Source organism: Halichoerus grypus, chromosome X (assembly GCF_964656455.1).
Source record: "Halichoerus grypus chromosome X, mHalGry1.hap1.1, whole genome shotgun sequence".
In the NCBI taxonomy this organism is placed as follows: Eukaryota; Metazoa; Chordata; class Mammalia; order Carnivora; family Phocidae; genus Halichoerus; species Halichoerus grypus.
The window spans coordinates 74,945,305-74,966,837 of record NC_135727.1 but is presented as its reverse complement, the minus strand read 5'-3'; the positions used below and the strand labels follow the sequence as shown (position 1 = coordinate 74,966,837).

The window sequence follows — 21,533 nt, the reverse complement described above, 5'->3', positions numbered from 1 at the left end:
AAAATGCAAAAGAATGAAATTGGACCACTTTCTTACACCATACACAAAAATAAATTCAAAATGGATTAAAGACCTAAATGTGAGACATGAAACCATAAAAATCCTAGAAGAGAACACAGGCAGTAACTTTTCTTTGACATTGGCTGTAACAACTTCTTACTAAGTACATCTTCTTGAGGCAAGGGAAACAAAAGCAAAAATAAACTATTGGGACTATATCCAAATAAAAAGCTTCTGTACAGAAAGGAAACAATCCACAAAACTAAAAGGAAAGTTTTGGAATGAGATGAGATATTTGCTAATGACATATCTGATAAAGTGTTAGTATCTATAATATATAAAGAACTTACAAAACTCAGCACCTAAAAAACAAATAATCCAGTCAAAAAATGGGCAGAAGTCAAGAATAGATATTTTTCCAGAGAAGCCACAGACAGTCAACAGATACTTGAAGAGATGTTCAACATCACTCACCATCAGGGAAATGTACATCAAAACTACAATGAGATATCACCTCACACCTGTCAGAATGGCTAAAATCAAGAAGACAAGAACCAACAAGTTTTGGCAAGGATGTGAAGAAAAAGAAACCATCTTGCACTGTTGGTGCAAACTTGTGCAGCCACTGTGGAAAACGGCATGGTGTTTCCTCAAAAGATTAAAAATAGGACTACCCTATGATCCAGTGATTGCACTGCTAGGTATTTACCCAAAGAATACAAAAGTATTAATTCAAAGGGATATGTGCACCATGATGTTTATAGCAGTATTATCTACAATAACCAAATTATGGAAATAGCCCAAGTGTTCATTGACTGATGAATGGATAAAGAAGATTTGGTGTGTGTATATACAATGGCACTTTACTGAGGCATAAAAAAGAATGAATTCTTGCCATTTGCAAGGACATGGATGGAGCTAGAAAGTATAATGCTAGATGAAAAATGTGAGTCAGAGAAAGACAAATACCATATGATTTCACTCATACATGGAATTTAAGAAACAAAACAAGTGAGCACAAGAGAAAAAAGAGAGAGAGAGAAACCAAGAATCAGACTCTATCTTATAGAAAATAATGTGATGGTTACCAGAAGGGAGGGGTGGTGGGATGGGTAAAATAGGTGATGTGGATTAAGGAGGGCACTTTTTGTGATGAGCACTGGGTGTTGTATGGAAGTGTTGAGTCACTATATTGTATACCTACTGTAACACCTTCTATGTTAACTAACTGGAATTAAAATAATAACTTAATAAAAGAAGACGTCATTGAAGCTGTGGGTAGGGATAACTGAGAATGTGAAATTTGGATTAGAATAGGCTCCTTAAAACCTTTCTTCTCTGTTAAGGACACTTGTAGGACTCTATTAACTACACTGAGAGCAAAGGAACCAAGGTTGGACCTGTCACCAGGGGTCTGGTGAAAAATGTAGGTCCTTTATGCCTTACATATGTATAGTTTTTGGTTGATTGGTTGCTTGTTTTTATGTGTATATCTTAGAAGATAGAGTAGGGAAGTGGTGACTTTAGAGGAGAGAGGAAACTCAATGTGAAATGTAGTTGTGTAGAAAATGAATGGTCTACAGTGGCTATGACTGAGCACCTCCAGAGGGGCCAAGTTGTAAGAACTGGGGGCCATTTTGCCTGAGCAAAGCCAGAAGCTAGATGGACAGATAACTTGAAATGATCACATCAACTAATGCACCTATTCTGGCTCTTAATGTGCCAAGGAGTCTGCCTTCTTCCACTAATAATAGTAAAACTAGTTTCCTTAACTTTTAGTCACTCCATCTCTATGGAAACTCCTTAGAAAAGCCTGCAGTACTAGAGAAATGCATAGGAACAGCAACTACTAAGCTCTCCACTCAAAACTTTTTTTTTTTCCTTGTCTCTAGAACAAGCTACGAGCCTTTCCCCTCTTTGTGGCTTTGCTACTGCCTTCTGGGGGGTCAAGTTTCACCACCCTCTCTCCCTTCTCTCTGCTAATTTCTGCCCATCTGATAGTTTAAACCTCAGCTCAGATACTAGCTCCTCTACAAATCCTCCTCAACTGCCCAGCCTACACTACTTGCTCTTCCAGCACTGTTCGCATATCTTGTGCCTGCCTATTAACCATTCCTGAGTATGGATTCTTCTCTTTAGTGCAATTGTAAGCTGCTCAAGAAGAGATACTGCATTGAGTTCCCCTTCTTTTAATCCCTGTACAGTGCTTATAACCCAAGGATGGCCAGAAAGCCTCCTCTTCTCCTGATGAACTTGGTGCAGGAAGGAGCACCAGGCTTTCCTCTGTCTACTGACTAAAGATGTCTTGCAAGGTTTCAGGTAGCTCATGGGCTTTGAAGACATGTGGGTCAAGAAGTTCACATGTGCATCAGGGCCTGAGATGCAGAAAGAGAATGCAGTGGTGTCAAAAGTTTGAGGATGCTAGTATGATACAATCTGCATCATTTTTCCCTTTGTTGAATGCAGTCTAGCAATGCTGTTACATGGAACCCTCACTTCTCTGGGACCTAAGTATTTCTAGCCCTGTTTGGACAGATGCAGGAATTCTGGCTCAGAGAGGCCAAAGAGGATAAGGACCATAGTTAACAGGCTGGTGGAGGCCAAGGCCATGTCTCAACACTTGAAGTCTGCCTCTGCCTGTTTGAGCCTTCTACTCTGGCCCCTGCCACAGAACCTCCGCACTTATCCGGTTAGATTTTAGAAAAGTCTTATCTTTGACTAAGTGTCAATACATCCAAATATGGAGCCTTTTTGGGCCCTTGGGAAGCCAGCCCAGGTCCAGGCTCTAGGAGACATCCTCAGGGCCAGGCTGGAGGAGACATCCCCTGAATGTTCAGTTGATTTATCTTGGCAGTTTTCCTTTGGAAACTGTTGCAGAGGGATCAAACTGGAGATCAATAATTCCCAATTCCCAACTCAGTACCTGCTCTTGGGTAGATCTACATGGTAGAGCAAACATTTATTAACTCCTTCCCATCTGTTGATTTATGTCTCCCTGTTCTGTGTGCCATCCAAATAAGACACAGCTTTTTTTCCCCCTTTTCCTTTCCTCTTTTTCTGTCTTTTCCTTCCTTTATTTTTTTATGAAGTTACCCTACGTCACACCCAGCGTGGAGCCTAATGCAGGGCTCAAACTCACAACCCTGAGATTGAGACCTGAGCTGAGATCGAGACCTGAGCTGAGATCAAGAGTGGGATGCTTAACCCACTGAGCACAGGAGCCCCTATCATATGGTTGTGAAGTTGGTGGTTGCATATTGGAGAAAGCAGAGTATCAGCATGCTGAACTTGTCCCCTTCCAGGTGACTCCGGCCTGGGCTCATAGAGACTCTTGTTCAACCTCAAAACATGTGCAGGACATTCCTGGAGACCACTCAGCCACCAAAGTTGCTGTTACCGAATGAGGCATCGGGCTTCTTGGTCAGACCATGGTCCACTCACTACTACAGTATCCATAACCCCCTCTCAGTTTCTTGTGCCACAGCTCCTAAGCCAGTATTGTGGGCACTGGTGCAGAAGGAAAAAGGAGATTAAGGGAAAAGAGAGGTGATCAAGGCAGATCTTGGGGGTTGCAGGAAGAAGAGTGTGTAAGTCTGGGCTCTCTATTGTAGCAAAATGGAGGAGGCGGAGCCAAGGAAAAGCAGCAAAAGGAGGGGGGCTGAGACCGGAACCGCAGAGACTTTGCCAACCCCTTTGGCTCCCAAGCCTGGATAGACAGGGCGGATGTTCAGCTGCAGTTTCCCATTGTCTCTCATATGGGCCGCTCGACTTTCTATAAAGGGCAGCTGCAAGAAGTGCCGCCAGCACTGACTCAGAGCTAGTGGCAGAGCCTGGCTCCGCCCTGCCTGCAGCGCCGGCTGGCTTTAGAAACACGGATTTATCCACTGCGACACAAATTTACTTGGAACGACCCGGACTGCGTGGAAAGAGGAGCCATGCTGGAGTAACACTAGGTGCTGCTGTCCCCAGTTCGGAAGAGACGCTGTCTGTGCTCCCCAAGCTGCACAGCATTTGGAGCCCGCGGAGTTCGCCCGCTAGACTGCCGAGCTCAGTTCTGCACACTTGCCCACTGTGAGACGGTCCAGCAGTTTGGTCTTTTTGCCTTCCTTCTTGCCAGTGTCCCCGCGCTACCTCCCTGCCCACCCCCCACCATCTCAGGTCCTTGTTCCTGGACCCTGAGCAGCACTGGCCCAGCGCTCGGTGGAGACCCTGCCTTCCCTCACTCTCTCTTCCCCAGGCACTCCCTGACACAGTAGCTTCAGGACTTTGAGGTTCTTTAGAGGTGTCAAGCTGGATGTTCTGATTACAGAATTGCCCCAAGGGGCTTTCCTGAACCCCAGCCTCAACACTGTGAGCTATGGGGACAAGCTGATCTGAGAAGCTCTAAGTGCACAGAACTGCTTTGATGACCTAATCACCTCCATCACCTCCCAGGTTGTGTGGGCTATGAGCAATGCCACATCTGATGTGGGTTGCTCAATTTGGAATAATGTGCTCTCCATGATCCACAAGCTGCATGACTACATCCTGAACATGGGAAATCTGGCTGACTTAGGTCACATGGCTTCAGAGATGGTATTCCAGGAGGAGTGGGTGCAATTCTGGCTAGTAATAGGGTACACTATAACTGATTTGCTGGAATTTGGGCAATTGGGTCTCAAACCATGTGATTATGAAGTACAAAAAAGTGAAAAAGCAGTGCTTGGACAGGAAGGTGGTTAAGTTTTTTTGTGATTTGGGGTCTGAGCCTTCAACCTGGACCGTTTGTGTGGGAAGAGATGGGAAAGGTATGAGAGCTGCAGTGTGAAAATATTTCTTTGGTATTGAGACAATAATCTCAGCAGTTTGGTGAAACAAGGTTTTTACTTGTGTTTCTGGACTTGTAGGAGGGGAAAACTCAGGGCTAAGTTCCTGTGCCTCACTGTGCCCTTTCTATCACAGGTATGTTATCTGTGTAATTCCTTGGTGTTTGAGAAGATGACATGACATCTCAGTCATTTTGCTCTGTACTATTGTGCCTATGTAACTATGATAACTATGGCTGCTATTTCCTTGGACCAACATTGAGTATGTGTTTTCCCAGGCTCTTCAGGTCTTATGAAAGGGTAAGTTCCTCTTCTAGGTAGATGGAAACAGCTAAGAATACAAATGATCTAGTAATATTCTCTGAGTTCCTTGAAACAATCTATGTGAATGTATATGTATAATTTAGGAGGATTGCAAGATGGTAAAATGCAAACCTTCACCAAATCAAATCTTACATAATAAAAATGCCACCATATTTGATATGGTATTATGGGAACAGAGATGTGGCAGTAAGAAAGTGATTTATTTTTAAAAGTGCTCCTCTTCTCCATTGGATAACATTTTTTTTTTAATTTGCTGTATTGCAGGACCAGCTAAGGGAAGAAAGAGGGAAGGGAAGAATCAGATGAGGGTGTGGCTTCAGGGCTGATGGTGGGTTGAGTCTGGGAGGTGGCTGTGAAGTCTGTGAGTGAGGGCTGAGCAAATGAAGTGTGAAGATAGGGAGAGATTTGAGGAAGAAGGAGTTGGGAGGAGGGCTGGAAGTGATTTTAAAAAGGAAGGAGGTAGGACAGAGGGTAAGAAGCTGGGAGGGGTTACATTGTTAATCATTTGAAAGGGAGCCAGAAAACAAATGAGGTGGGAGAGACAAGGAGGGAAATGAAAGGGGGTGTGACTGGAACCAGATAAAAGGGGCCTTGGAGGGATCTAGGTGATAGGAGATGGGAAGGGGCACAGGTGAGGAGGAAGAGAGGGAGGGAGGAAAGGAGAGAAGAGCAGCCATGGAGGAATCAAGATGGGAGAAGGTTGAGGGAGAAAAAAAAGGGGGCATGCAGAAAGCCAAGTGGGAGGAAGAATGGAGGAATATGGGGATGCTTACCTATCCATATATGATAAAGGAAAAATAAGTCATGCTTTTGGGCATCCACCCCTTTTCTCCATTGAATGCCCTACTCAGAGACAGAAGTTTTTGATGTCAGTCCACTAGATTCCTGTCTTCCCACTGAAATATTTCTCTAAACACTAACTAATGTTGCTCTTTCATAAAATAAAATGACACTCATTTGTCAACTGAACTAGTTGGGCACATTACTCATCCACTTACAAAGTTTTTGCACCTTTACAAAAGAATGTCAGTTGATGAGTGGCTAATAAGTAACCTTAATTTGAATTGTGAAATTGGGCTGGGGTATTTTTTCTTCCAGGTGATGCTCTATCCCCTGAAGTCCCAAATTATTCTGATGTGAGGCAATCATTCTTATTTGGATTGTGACCACCTGTGCTGCTTTGCCACATGCCATTTTCCAAAAGCTTTACCAACTGGAGATTGGGTAAGAGGAACACAGGCTGGCCAGTGTTTGGATTTCAGCAACCCATGACCTTGGAAGCCTCATGGAAAAACTTATGGAACAGGGGCTCCATTTCAAAACATGGGTACAAAAATAAATTTCTCCAAATTGAAATGTATTGAGAGTACCCAAGAACTCTCATGACAAGTGGTCGCTAGGCATAGCACTTTCTGTTTGGGGTCCATGGTTTTCCTATATGTCATGCTCGAGTTCTGGGAAAGATGAAACTTAAAGCTTCCTACTTTATAATTCTAGTCTTCAGGCCCAGTGCAGACACAGAATAAATATGTCTCTTCCTTAAGGCCTGTCATATAATACCTGTCTGTGGGACTCAGGGAAAAGGCAAATAAAGTTTTTGTTTTTTTTTTTCTCTTTGACTCTTATAACCTAGAAACGTAACTGAAGAAACTGTCTGCCTCTTCGGTTTCCTGTACACTTCAAAATCCATGTGGAAATATCCTGACCTGAGTACATTTTTGCTCTTCTTTGTCTTGCCATTAATGGTGCTGGTGGTTGTCTATGGTCATGTGGCCTAGAAGCTGTGGATCCATAATGATGTGGGAAACAAAGGCAGAAGAAAAATTATTAAATTTTCTTTCTACCTATAGCCCATTGACAAGTCCTTGAAACAGGCAAAGTGACATTCCTCTAGGGATTCAACTGCCTTAATGTTAATACTTTGCTAAGAGCAAAAGGCAATCCTAGCCTGACCTCTCCCCACCAGTATCCTGTAAGTCTACTTTAACATGTAAAAATTCCTTTGGAAACTTCCTTTATCTCTAAACCCCCCAACATATGCATTGGAAATCATCCCCCAAGCATATGGCCCACTGATATACATCTGAAGGGTCTCATGACTAAGGTTTTACTGGATGGTAATAAATGACTTTTCTTTTTTTTTTTTTTTTTTTTAAAGATTTTATTTATTCATTTGAGACACAGAGATACACAGAGAGAGAGCATGAGCAGGGAGAGAGGCAGAGGGAGAGGGAGAAGCAGGCTCCCTGCCGAGCCAGGAGCCCGATGCGGGGCTTGATCCCAGGACTCCGGGATCATGACCTGAGCCGAAGGCAGACGCTCAACCATCTGAGCCACCCAGGCGCCCCAATAATAAATGACTTTTCCCAACAATACCTAGCCCCCTCAAGGTCCTGGAAACCTGGCTTCCAAAATTCCTTAGAGACTTACGCTATCCCTAACCCCCTCCCAATTTGAAAGTATATAATGGGCCACTCCTCATGACCCCATTACAGCTCTTTCTGTCCACGGGTCCTGTGGCTTAATAAAATCACCTTTTTGCACCAAAGATGTCTCAAGAATTCTTTCTTAGCCTTTGGCTTCGAACCCTAACATTGCCTTTCCTACATCAAATAATGCTGTTGATGACATAAATATCCACACCTACATCTACCAGTGTGGGAAGAAGCAGACCCTGAAGATGCTGATGACAGTGGTGCTTCTCTATACCATCTGCTGGCTTCCCCTCAACCTCTATTTGATGCTATTCAAGGAATCCATTGCAAGTTGCAATGGTCTCTACTTTTTCTTCCACTGGCTGGCTCCTGCTACAACCCCTACATCTACTGCTGGCTCAGGGATAGCTTCCAGATTGAAATTCAGAAGGCCATCATGGAAATCCAGAAGATGCTGCTGGATGGAATGGATGGAATCAGCTTCCTGAGAGGGAGCATCACCAACTGAATTCTGCCCCCCACCTCACTGCACTGCTTGGGGGGATCCTAATCCTGGAGTGCCCAAATTTCCCATGATTCAAATATTTCAATGAGCTACCCAGTCTCCCTCCCTTCCCAGAGGTGGAAATTTCTTTTCTCTACCCCCCAGTGCCTAGAGTTTAAACTGCCAAGATCACAATAGGTATCCATCTTCAAAATCTCTGAGATAGGGTGGAACCAAAATACTTAGATTTCATTCATTTTTCATGGTGGGGGTGATGAGGGAGCAAAAGGCAAGCTGAGGGCAAAGCACAAGCTGACACCCTGCAGCCACTCCCCTGGACTCCTGGGTGGGATATGTGTGATATTTCTCAGGCACTCCTGGCTGCCTTAAAACTAAGGGAAGGGGAAAACAAATGGTTAACTGACAAAGATCACAGTCCTGCAGGACACAGTCTCTATCAGTTTACAGATGTCTTAGTGATTTACAAGAAAAAAGCACTCTTATCAATAGCCTAACTCAGAAACCCGTAGACTCAATTTCCTGGAGCCCTAACATCAGGGCTTCCATAGTGATGTGGGCAACAAAGCAGAAGGAAATGTAAATAAAACTGAATCTCCTTATAACCTACAGCCCACTGACAAATACTTGAGATAGGTAGGGTATAACATCCCTCCAGGAAACTCCCAACTGTCTTAATGTTAATGCCTTCCTAGAAGGAAAAACAACCTTAACTTGACAACAGCCAGACCTCCAGTATCCTGTGAGTCTTCTTTAGTATATGAAAGTCCTTTGGGAAACCTCTCTTTTGCTTTATCTCCCCCAACTCCAAAGTATACAATCAGCCATTCCTCACAAACCCAGTGGAGTAGCTCTTTCTGCCCATGGTTCCTTTCCCGTGCTTTAATAAAATCATCTTTTTGCACCAAAAAAGTCTCAAGATTTCTTTTTTGGCCATAGGCTCTGGACCCCATCAACACTCCAAAACCACATTAGAGGGAATTGAGGGAAGGGTTGATAACTGAAGGATGATGACCTTGTGAAATACCATATGTATCTTACTTGCTCTCATTTTCTTCTCTGCCTTTTCTCTTGCCCCCCTTTCCTACCCTTTTCTCTCTCCCAGCTGTAAGTAAACTGAAGATATTAGATGTTTCTCCATCACTCAAAGGAAAGTTACACTTTAACTTGGGTCTCTTGAATTCCATCTCTGATTCTGGCCATTGTTGCCTTCTCCATTCTTTGTGTGCCCACCTGGCCATGGCACTTGTCTTCTGATATCATAGACATTGTCTTAGGAGCTGCAAGAGCCCCCAGAGGTTCTTACTTGTATTTTATTTAAATGTAAAAGAGAGCAATACCCCTATTGTGCCCAAAATATTCCCAGGGAAATGCCAGAAGAGTATAAAGTATAGTTCCTGAAATTTTATTGGGTGCTCTGGGAATTTAGAGGACCTTATAAATGCAAGTAAGTTATATCTTATCTCCTTACAGAAGAGTGAGAATGAGAAATCTTACAGGAAATGACAAGGCAGTTAGATGGCTTACCCCATGTCACTTGGGTTAGATTCCTAAGTTTCAAATATAGTAATTTGGTGATAGCTTCCCTTCAAATGTAGTAACAATTCAAGTGTTCAAGTTAACTCAGCAAAATTAAAAAAAAAAAAAACTTCATGTTTCTTGACCCCTACATTTAATATTATACTTTGTTTTATGTAAATTTGTACTATATAGTTTTGCCTTTCTTTTGCCTGAAGAAGAGAGAGGAAGAGTAATGTGTTCAGTGTTGATTTAATTGTTTACATCTCTCTAGCCTATGAGGATTTCAACTCAGCAGGAGAGAAGAGGAAGAAGTAATTATCTAATCCTCTGCCATTGCCTTTCATCTGGGGACAATGCTATTAAGGTGTTTTGAAGGGTATAGCTGACTGTGTGTGTCAGGATGATGCCAGGATAGGGGATGGAAAATCTTCTTTTCCTCCCACCCTCGTTCCATGTCTCTTTCATTCCCCTCCCCCTCTTCACTTTCTTTCCCCTAATTCTGCCAGTCTGTATTATCCCCTCCTCTTCACTCCTCCTCCCTTCTCCCAATTCTCCTCTTCCCTTTTCTCCTCTCCTTGCTCCACTTTTTGCCCCTCCTCTTCCTTCTCTCACTTCCTCCACTTTTTGCCCCTCCTCCTCCTTCTCTCACTTCCTCATTCCTCCTAGCCTGTCCCTTCTTTAGTGCCACTCATCTATTTTTCCTTTGTTCTTCTTATTTCTCTATTATCTAGTTGTTCATTCTTTACTTCTTTGAACTCTGATGTATAGTTTATTTTTTTTCTTTTTTTTTTAAGATTTTATTTATTTATTTGACAGAGAGAGAGACAGCGAGAGAGGGAACACAAGCAGGGGGAGTGGGAGAGGGAGAAGCAGGCTTCCCGCAGAGCAGGGAACCCAATGCGGGGCTCGATCCCAGGACCCAGGGATCATGACCTGAGCAGAAGGCAGACGCTTAACGACTGAGCCACCCAGGCGTCCCTCTGATGTATAGTTTAAACTACTGCTTCCCCATTGCATTCTAGATATTCATCAATTCCCTCCCATAATTGCTCCCCTCCTCTTCTCTTCTCTTCTCTTCTCTTCTCTTCTCTTCTCTTCTCTTCTCTTCTCTTCTCTTCTCTTCTCTCTCTTCTCCTCTCCTCTCCTCTCCTCTCCTCTCCTCTCCTCTCCTCTCCTCTCCTCTCCTCTCCTCTCCTCTCCTCTTCTCTTCAGAATTTGGATTTCTCTTTTACCCTTAGTGAAAGCCTAGGGAATTGGGAAGCAGCTGCCTCTGCCTCTGGGAAGCAGCTGTCTCTGCACTGCTCCATAGGCCTCTGTGTGGAATGTGTGATAGTCAGAATGACTGGTTGTCACTGATTACATTTTTCTTTTTCTCTTCCTCATTCAATTGTAACAATCAAAATGTGACTGTCCATTATGCCCTCCTAGGGGATAGAATGGCTCACTTTAGGATCATAAAGGAAATTGTACAGCTTTAGGCCATAGCTTCTGTGCCTTTTGGGAAGTTATTACCATGCAGTGACCCACAAGAACATAACCCTGTTCATTCTGAAGGAATTATACCCAGTTCAAGCATGTTTCTTCTCTAGCCACTCATTTTTTTTTTCCCAAACTCTTTCTGTTTTATAGCATTTTGGCTATTGCTCATTTTCTTCTCCTACTCCCTTTCCAATAGCCACCCCCAAAGAAGCAAAATAACTTCTAAAAATATAAAACTGTAGAGAGCAAAATTGAGTCTCTCCTGTTAAGCAGGAGCCTGTGTCAAGCAGGGGCCTATGTCATGTGATGACACAAGTAGGTAAAGTACTGCAGCTACAAGATATCGCTAGGACCAGCATCAGCTGGCAAACTAGAACTGATAACAAGCAGAACCAGAGGAGGTCTGCAGGGGCCCAAGACCTATTAAATCAAATCCCTTTAAAAAGGGGAGGATTTTGGCAGCAAACTGTCAGACTCTTCAGACATGATCCCTCTATGTCTGACCACTTAAAAAAGGCAACTGCTGCCCAAGGCTCTGCCCAATTGATCTCTGAACAGAACCAAGATCCTTCACTGCTTGAACATAATAAGCAGTAAGTGCCAAGAGTTGACCCTGACCAGAGGCCTTATCTCAACTGCGTGCCCACAGACTGACTTCACGTTTGATTTGTTAACTTCCTACACCCGTTCTGTTATCTTGTTTGTTGTGTTGTTTGTCTTATGTCCTGCTCTGTGTGCTGTGTAAGAAGCCAAGTTTAATCACATGGTGAAATGTCATTGAGTTTGGAATCTTGAACCTGCTTTATAATTGTAATTTAATTGCTTTATGACTGAATAAAGCTGACATTGTGGAAAGACACAACTCATGCATGTGCCATCATAGCGTGCTCATGACAATAACTAAAAACAACAACAATAACAACAATAGATTCTTATCAACACAAGATATCTGTGGAGATTCTTGGAAGTCCCAGGCTTCAGACTTTTGCTGCTGCCTTTGCTGTCAACTTCATAGCAGCTACACCACCCCATTACCTTTAGCAGTTTTGAAAATGGGTTATCATCATTTGGTTAGAGTTTATATGTGTATCTGCTTCCTCTTCTTTTTCCTCAACCATCTTCTCTTTCTTCTTCTACCTTAATCATTCTCTTCTTAATGAGGATATATTATTTTTTGTTAATTTCTTAAATTTTATTATATTGTGTTAGTCACCATACAATACATCATTAGTTTTTGATGTGGTGATCCATGATCCATTGTTTTTGTATAACACCCAGTGCTCCATGCAGTATGTGCCCTTCTTAATACCCATCACCAGGCTAACCCATCCCCACACCCCCATTCCCACTAAAACCCTGTTTGTTTCTCAGAGTCCACAGTCTCTCATGGTTCATCTCTCCATCCAAATTCCGCCCCCCTCCATTTTTCCCTTCCTTCTCCTAATGTCCTCCATGCTATTCCTTATGTTCCACAAATAAGTGAAACCATGTGATAATTAATGTTCTCTGCTTGACTTATTTCACTTAGCATAATCTCCTCCAGTCCCATCCATGTTGATGTAAAGGTTGGGTATTCATCCTTTCTGATGGCTGAGTAATACTCCATCGTATATATGGACCACATCTTCTTGATCCATTCATCTGTTGAAGGGCATCTCAGGTCTTTCCACAGTTTGGCTATTGCAGACATTGCTGCTATGAACATTGGGGTGCATATGGCCCTTCTTTTCACTTCATCTGTGTCTTTGGGATAAATACCCAGGAGTGCAATTGCTGGGTCATAGGGTAGCCCTATTTTTAAATTTTTGAGGAACCTCCACAGTTTACCAAAGTGGCTGTACCAACTTGCATTCCCACCAACAGTGTAAGAGGGTTCCCCTTTCTCCACAACCTCTCCAACATTTGTTGTTTCTTTCCCTGTCCATTTTTGCCATTCTAACTGGTGTAAGGTGGTATCTCAATGTGGTTTTGATTTGAATTTCCCTGATGGCTAATGATGATGAACATTTTTTCATGTGTCTGTTAGCCATTTGTATGTCTTCTTCAGAGAAGTGTCTTTTCACGTCTTCTGCCCATTTTTTTACTTCATTATTTGTTTTTTGGGTGTTGAGTTTGAGAAGTTCTTTATAGATCTTGGATACCAGCCCTTTATCTGTAGTGTCATTTGAAAATATCTTCTCCCAATCTGTGGGTTGCCTCTTTGTTTTGTTGACTGTTTCCTTTGCTGTGCAGAAGCTTTTTATGTTGATGAAGTCCCAAAAGTTCATTTTTGCTTTTGTTTCACTAGCTTTTGGAGATGTATCTTGAAAGAAGTTGCTGTGGGCGATGTCAAAGAGGTTACTGCCTATGTTCTCCTCTAGGATTTTGATGGATTCCTGTCTCACATTGAGGTCTTTCATCCATTTTCAGTTTATCTTTGTGTATGGTGTTAGAGAATGGTCGAGTTTCATTCTTCTGCATGTGGCTGTCCAATTTTCTCAGCACCATTTATTGAAGAGACTGTCTTTTTTTCCATTGCATGTTATTTCCTGCTTTGTTGAAGATTATTTGACCATAGAGTTGAGGGTCCATATCTGGGCTCTCTATTCTGTTCCATTGGTCTGTATGTCTGTTCTTGTGCCAGTACCATGCTGTCTTGGTGATCACTGATTTGTAATATAGCTTGCAATCGGGCAACATGATGCCCCCAGCTTTGTTTTTCTTTTTCAACATTTCCTTGGCAATTCAGGGTCTTTTCTGATTCCATACAAATTTTAGGACTGTTTTTTCCAGCACTTTGAAAAATGTCCTTGGAATTTTGATCGGGATGGCATTGAAGGTATAGATTGCTCTGGGTACCATAGACTTTTTAGCAATGTTTATTCTTCCAATCCATGAGCATGGAATATTTTACCATCTTTTTGTGTCTTCTTTAATTTCTTTCATGAGTGTTCTGTAGTTCCTAGAGTATAGATCATTTACCTGTTTGGTTAGGTTTATTCTGAGGTATCTTATGGTTTTTGGTGCTATTGTAAATGGAATTGTTTCTCTAATTTCTCTTTCTACAGTTGTGTTGTTAGTGTATAAGAAAGCAACTAATTTTTGTGCATTGATTTTGTATCCTGCCCCACTACTGAATTGCTGTATGAGTTCTAGTAATTTGGGGGTGGAGTCTTTTGGGTTTTCCACATAAAGTATCATGTCATCTGCGAAAAGAGAGAGTTTGACTTCTTCTTTGCCAATTTGAATAACTTTTATTTCTTTTTGTTGTCTGATTGCTGTTGCTAGGACTTCTAGTATTATGTTGAACAATAGTGGCGAGAGTGGGCATCCTTGACATGTTCCTGATCTTAAGGGAAAGGCTCTCAGCTTTTCCCCACTGAGGATGATATTCACTGTGGGTTTTTCATCGATGGATCTTATGAACTTGAGGAATGTTCCCTCTATCCCTATACTCTGAAGAGTTTTAATCAGGAAGGGATGTTGTATTTTGTCAAATGATTTTTGTGCATCAATTGAGAGGACCATATGGTTCTTCTCCCTCCTCTTATTAATGTGATCTATCACACTGATTGATTTTGGAATGTTGAACCACCCTTGGATCCCGGGGATAAATCTTGATTGGTCGTGGTGGATGATCCTTTTAATGTATTGTTGGATCCTATTAGCTAGGATTTTGTTGAGGATTTTGGAATCCATATTCATCAGGGATATGGGTCTGAAATTCTCCTTTTTGATGGGGTCTTTGCCTGGTTTGGGGATTAAGGTAATGATGGCCTCATAGAATGAGTTTGGAAGTTTTCCTTCTGTTTCTATTTTTTGAAACAGCTTCAGTAAAATAGGTATTATTTCTTCTTTGAATGTTTGGTAGAATTCCCCAGGGAATCCATCAGGCCCTGGATTCTTTTTTTTTGGCAGGTTTTTGATCACTGCTTCAATCTCGTTACTGGTTATTGGCCTATTCAGGTTGTCAGTTTCTTCCTGTTTCAGTCTTGGCAGCTTAGAGGTTTCCAGGAAGACCTCCATTTCATCCAGATTGCTCAGTTTATTGGCATATAGTTGTTGATAATAATTTCTAAGATTTGTTTCTATTTCCTTGGTGTTAGTAGTGATCTCTCCCTTTTCATTCATAATTTTATTAATTTGGGTCCTTTCTCTTTTCCTTTGGATAAGTCTGGCCAGTGGTTTATCGATCTTATTAATTCTTTCAAAGAACCAACTTCCAGTTACGTTGATCTGATCTACTGTGTTTCTGGTTTCTAATTCATTGATCTCTGCTCTAATTTTAATTATTTCTCTTCTAATGTGTGGCCTATGCATTGTTTGTTGCTTTTTCTCTAGTTCTTTAAGGTGTAGAGTTAGTTGGTGAATGCAAGATTTTTCTATTTTCTTGAGTGAGGCTTGGATGGGTATGTATTTCCCCCTTAGGACCACCTTTGCAGTATCCCATAGGTTTTGGACTGATGTGTTTTCATTCTCATTGATTTCCATGAATTGTTTAAGTTCTTCTTTGATTTCCTGGTTGACCCAAACATTCTTGAGCAGAGTGGTCTTTAGCTTCCAAGTGTTTGAATTTCTGCCAGATTTTTCTTGTGATTGAGTTCCAGTTTTAAAGCATTGTGGTCTGAGAATATGCAGGAAATAATCTAAATCTTTTGGTGTTGGTTGAGACCTGATTTGTGACCTAGTATGTGGTCTATTCTGGAGAAAGTTCCATGTGCACTCGAGAAGAATGAGTATTCTGTTGTTTTAGAGTGGAATGTTCTGTATATATCTATGAGGCCCATCTGGTCCAGGGTGTCATTCAAAGCTCTTGTTTCCTTGTTGATTTTCTGCTTAGATGATCTGTCCATTGCTGAGAGTGGAGTATTGAGTTCTCCTACAATTAATGTATTGTTATCAATATGACTTTTTATTTTGGTGAACAGTTGGCTTATGTAGATGGCTGCTCCCATGTTGGGGGCATAGATATTTACAATTGTTAGATCTTCTTGTTGGATAGACCCTTTAAGAATGATATAGTGTCCTTCTGTGTCTCTAACTACAGACTTTAGTTTAAAATCTAATTTGTCTGATATAAGAATTGCTACCCCAGCTTTCTTTTGAGGTCTGCTGGCATGGAAGATGGATCTCCATCCCTTCACTTTCAGTCTGGATGTATCTTTAGGTTCAAAATGAGTCTCTTGTAGACAGCATATGGATCGGTCCTGTCTTTTTATCCAATCTGCAACCCCTATGCCCTTTTATGGGAGCATTTAGGCCATTCACGTTGAAAGTGATTATTGAAAGATATGAATTAATTGTCATCATGTTGCCTGTGAAGACATTGTTTTTATAGATTGTCCCTGTAAATTTCCGTTGTATATCACTCTTGGGGTCTTTCTCCTTTTATAGAACCCCCCTTAATATTTCTTGCAGGGCCGGCTTAGTGGTCACATATTCTTTCAGTTTCTGCCAGTCTTAGAAGTTCTGCATCTCTCCATCCATTCTAAATGACAGGCCTTGCTGGATAAAGTATTCTTGGCTGCATGTTCTTCTCGTTTAGTACCCTGAATATGTCTTCCCAGGCCTTTCTGGCTTGCCAGGTCTCTGTGGATAGGTCAGACGTTATTCTGATGTTCCTCCCTCTGTACGTAAGGAATCTCTTCCCCCTAACTGCCCTTAAGATGGTTTCCTTGGTTCTAAGATTTGCAATTTTACTATTATAGCTGGGGTGTTGTCCTGTTTTCCTTGATCTTGGGAAGGGTCCTCTTTGCCTCAACGACACGAATGTTTGTTTCATTCCCCAGATTAGGGAAGTTCTCAGCTACGATATGCTCAAATACATCTTCTAGTCCTCTCTCTCTCTCCACTCCCTCCGGGATTCCAAGTATTCTGACATTGAAACGCTTCATGTTGTCACTTATTTCTCTGATTCTATTTTCATGGATTCTGAGCTGTTTTTCCCTGGCCTCCTCTTTTCCCTTTTTATCTATTATATTGTCTTCCAGGTAGCTTATTCGTTCTTCTGCCTCACTTACCCTAGCTGTTAGATTATCTAGATTGGATTGGATCTCATTGATAGCATTTTTAAATTCTGCCAATTCAGCTTTCATTTCTGCCCTTAGAGACTCTATGTTGCCACTAATTGATTTCTCCATTCTAGCCATTGTCTTCACAATTGCTAGTCTGAATTCTATCTCCGACATCTTGGTTATATCTGCATCCATTTGTAAATCTGCAGCATAAATCATAATCTCTGAGTCTTTTCTATTTTGGGGGTTCCTCCTCCTAGTTGTTCTGTTGATGAGTGGTTGAGGGAATGTATAGAGTCCAAATTATTGACCAGAACCCAAGCAAGATGCACCTGTTTTCTTGGGACCTTAGGGTTGCTGGCCTCTTGTTTTCCCAGCTTGTCTTCTGGGGGAGGGGCCTGCAGCACTGTTACTCAGGCAACCCTGTTTGGGTGGAGTTGCCCTGCCCCCCTGTGGCGGGGAATGGGCTCAGCAGGAATCAGTTTTTGGGGCTTTTGTTCTCTGGCAGCTTTCCCTGGCGGCTTTCTGCATCTCTTCCACAAGTCAGAGCAGAAGAGACTGTTTCCAACCCTCTGCCTCAGAGCAGAGAGACCGCAATCTGTTCTTCAGTGAGCTCTCCAGGCCACACTGTCTCCGTTTCTGTCCATGCTGCTATAAACTGCAGCGTCCTGGGTTGTGCGCCCCTCCGCAGCACCCCCAGTCCTGCCTCCAGGTCGGAGCATATCTCTGCCCTTTGTGCTTCTAAAACTGCCAGCTGCTCCCAGTTTGCCCGCGCGACCCCGCCGCTCCGGTTTCTGCCCCAGGGGCTCCCCTAAAGTCCTTTCCCCACCGCTACCAGTCTGCGAGTCTGTGCCCTGTCCCCAGCACACGAGGCTGTCACTCACCGGCGGTGTAGGATCCCCACGGTCAGGCACCCTCCCGCTGCCGTTTATCCTCCGATATCTGCCCGGGGAATCACGGCTCCCTGCTTCGTACCTCAAAACAAACCGCCCGCGATATTCTGCTTGTAGAGATCCAGATCTTCTTACATCTCAGGCTGGTTTCGTGGGTGCTCAGAGTGGTCTGGTAGATAACCAGCGCAATTCCGGGGACCAGTTGAAATAGGGTCCCTTACTCCTCTGCCATCTTTCCTTCCGCTCTTTATGTTTATTATTGATTGGTTTATATATTTGGGTGCTCCCAAGTAGGAGGCATAAATATATACAATTGTTAGATCTTTATGGATAGTCCCCTTTATTATGATATAATACTCTTCATCTCTTGTTACAGTCTTTATTTTAAAATCTAGTTTGTCTGATATAAGTATGGCTAATCTGGCTTTCTTTTGACATCCATTACCATGATAGATGGTTTTCTATCCCTGCACTTTCAATCTGCACATGTCTTTAGGTCTAAAAGGAGTCTCTTGTAGGCAGCATATAGATGGATCTTGTTTTTTTTTTTTTTTTTAATCCATTCTCATTCCCTATGTCTTTTGATTGGAGCATTTGGTTCATTTACATTCAGAGTGATTATTAAAAGATATGAATTTAGTGCCATTGTGTTACCTGTAGTGTTGGTGTCTCTGGTGATGTTTTCTGGTCCTTTCCAGTCTTTATTGCTTTTGGTCTTTTTTTTTTTTTTTCTCCACTCAGAGTCCCCCTTAAAATTTCTTGCAGGGCTGGTTTAATGTTCATCAACTCCTTTAGTTTTTGTTTGTCTGGGAAACTTTCTCTCTCCTATTCTGAATGACAGCCTTGCTGGATAAAGAATTCATGGCTGCGTATTTTTCCCATCCAGCACGTTGAATATTTCCTTCCACTCCTTTCTGGCCTGCCAGGTTTTGGTGGACAGATCTGCTGTCAACCTGTTCTGTCTTCCTTTGTAGGTTAAGGACTTTTTTCCCTTGCTGCTTTCCGGATTCTTTCTTTGTGTATTTTGTGAATTTGACTATGGCATGTCTTGGTGATGGCTGGCCTTTGTTGAATGTAATGGGAGGTCTCTGTGCTTCTTGGATTTTGATGTCTGTGTCTTTCTCCAGATTAAGGAAGTTTTCAGCTATAATTTGCTCAAATAAACCTTCTGCTCCTTTTTCTCTCTTCATCTTCTGGGACTCCTGTGATATGAATGTTATTCCATTTTAATAAGTTACTTGAGTTCCCTAAGTCTACCTTTGTGATCCATTACTGTTTCCCTCTTCTTTTTTTTTAGATTTTATTTATTTATTTGACAGAGAGAGACACAGCGAGAGAGGGAACACAAGCAGGAGGAGTGGGAGAGGGAGAAGCAGGCTTCCCGCTGAGCAGGGAGCCCAATGCGGGGCTCGATCCCAGGACCCTGGGATCATGACCTGAGCAGAAGGCAGACGCTTAATGACTGAGCCACCCAGGCACCCCATTTCCCTCTTCTTTTCAGCTTCATTATTTTCCATAATTTTATCTTCTATATCATTGATTCATTCCTCTGCCTTATCCATCCTCATTTTTATGGCATCCATTTAGATTTTCATCTGGGTTATGACATTTTTAATTTCAGCCTGACTAGATTTTAGTTCCTTTATCTTTGCAGCAAGGGATTCCCTAGTATCTTCTATGATTTTTTCATGCCCAGCGAGTGCCCTTATAACCATTGTTTTAAATCCTAGTTCAGACATCTTACTTATAACTGTATTGATTAAATCCCTGGTTGTGAGTACTACCTCCTGTTCTTTCTTTTGGGGTGAATTTCTCCATCTCATCATTTTGTCCAGAAAAGAAAACAAGAAAGAAAAAGAAAAAAACAAAATAGAACAACAACAACAACAACAAAACTAGATCCTGGGTGTGTTTTGGTCTGCTTGTGAAAGGAAACTAGTTGTGTGTGTGTGTGTGTGTGTGTGTAGTTTATATATATATTATTTTTAATGAAAGTATACAAAAATATATATTGAAATACGGTACAATGAAATAAAATACAATGAAAGTACACAAAAATAAATATATATAAAGTATATACATAAAAATAAAATAATTATAGAACTAAAAAGAGTTGAAAAAATAAGAAAATAAATGAAAAAATAATAATAAAAAATAAAGAATAAAAGTACAAATAAGGTTAGATCTATTTTCCCCTAGAACTGATGTTTTGCAGCCCTCTATGATTAGTAAACTTTGTGTGAGTGAGTTGTTTGTGCTGGTCTTCTGGGGAGGGGCCTGTTGCACTGATTCTCAGGTGGACTTGCCCTAGTGGAAATGCACCTCCAGGGGGCAAGGAGGCAGGGCTTGGTGTAAGCGGTGGCTCCAGACTCCACTAAGTGGCACTTTTTTGTTCCCTGAAGGCTTTCAGCACTGATGGGTGGGATGAATATGGTGGTGCCCTGCTCTCTAGCCCTGGAGTTGAAAATTCATGCCCCCCTAGTCTTCCATGAACTCTTACAGAAAAGCAATCATTCTTATTTCCCTGGTTTCCATCAGAACCCTGTGTTCACCCTACCTATGTCTGAGGTTTTTTTTATCTCAGTCATGCGACTAAGTTTCATAAGTCTAAATTTTAGGGACTCCTATGTCATGGACCCACGCTGTTCCTCCCAGGGATGGTCTCTCCATATTTCTGCTGTTTGCCAGACTCATCCTAGGAAAGTGGTCAAACAACCACACAGCAATTTGCAGTTTATGACAATACAGAGGAGAAACCTGGCACCCAGACTCGCTGTTCTCAGCTGGCTTCCAGGCTCCTATGCCTGGGAACAGGGCAGCACTTAAGCACCACCCGTTCTTCTTGCAACCCAGGGGATCCTCAGACCATGGTGTCCCACCTGGGATTCTGCCCGCTTCACCACCTGAGCACCTTTAAGCCAGGCACATTCCACACTGTAGCAGTCTTCTAAAAGTTCTGGTTTTGTACTCCGCTGCTTATAATACTTTGTGGTAGCCTCTGTAAGCATACTCCTTCTGCGTTGCTGTATCCAGAACTACATTGCCCTGGATTCAAGTTTCCGCACCTCCTACCTTCCAAAAGCTGGTCACTTTTCCACTTGCAGACTTGCAGTTTTTGTTCTCTCAGACCTCTGATTGATTTCTCAGGTGTTCAGAAGGATTTGATAACTAGCTATATTTGAGGGATGAGCAAACTTAGGGTTCCCCTAGTCCTCTACCATCTTAACTCCTCCCCAAACGTCTATTGACTAATGAATGGATAAGCAAGATGTGATACACACACACACACACACACACACACACACACACACAATGGGGTATTACTCAGCCATAAAAAAAGAATGAATTCTTGCCATTTGCACATGGACAGAGCTAGAGGGTAAGCAAAATAAGTCAGTCAGAGAAAGAGAAATATCATATGATTTCACTCATATGTGGAATTTAAGAAACAAAACAAATGATCCTAGGGAGAAAAAAGAGAGAGGCAAACCAAGAAACAGATTCTTTACTATGGAAAACAAACTGATGGTTACCAGAAGGGAAGTGGGTGGGGGGATGGGTTGAATAGGTGATGGGGATTA

General features: G+C 42.2%; 1 pseudogene; it reads left to right on the top strand.

Moving 5' to 3' along the window:
* The first annotated feature begins 2,300 nt into the window (after nt 1-2,300).
* On the top strand, nt 2,301-8,227 carry LOC118532067 (G-protein coupled receptor 83-like; annotated as a pseudogene).
* Nucleotides 8,228-21,533: the final 13,306 nt, after the last annotated feature.